Below are 545 nucleotides of genomic sequence, written 5' to 3'. Positions count from 1 at the left end.
AAGTTGGGAAATGTAGAACATTTGACTGAGGTAAACGAAGAGAGGGAGAAGTGAATAAGGGACAGGGAGGAGGAGCAGTCTTTCTAACCTTGAAAACCAAGGTTGAATTATTAAGATAGTGAAGCAGTTAGGCAGACTAGACAAGGAATGGAGTGGACAAGATAAATCACCTAAGAAATTGATGGATGGGTACACAAAGATACTTGTGTGACTGATCCAAACTGTAGGCAATGACTGCCAGAGAAAGTGGATGAAGTACAGGCAACCAAAAAATAGTGTCAACTTAGCATTAAGACTCAACAAAGGCATCCTTGTGAGGAAGAACCCCACCCATGGTAGAGATCACTAAAAAATGATGGGTTCTAATTCCCCACTACATGCAATATATCTGTTTAGGGCATGAAAGACAATTTGCAAACCAGATTGAAAGCTTTTTGCACAAGAAATGCAATAATGCAAATGTGATTTACAAGAGTCCACAATAAGATATCCAATGTCCACAAACATAGATTTCTGGACCAGGTGCCCACTTGATGGACAACAAT

Source organism: Tachypleus tridentatus, chromosome 2, assembly GCF_004210375.1.
Source record: "Tachypleus tridentatus isolate NWPU-2018 chromosome 2, ASM421037v1, whole genome shotgun sequence".
NCBI lineage: Eukaryota > Metazoa > Arthropoda > Merostomata > Xiphosura > Limulidae > Tachypleus > Tachypleus tridentatus.
The sequence above is the reverse complement of the archived record's forward strand: the minus strand, read 5'-3'. Positions refer to the sequence as shown.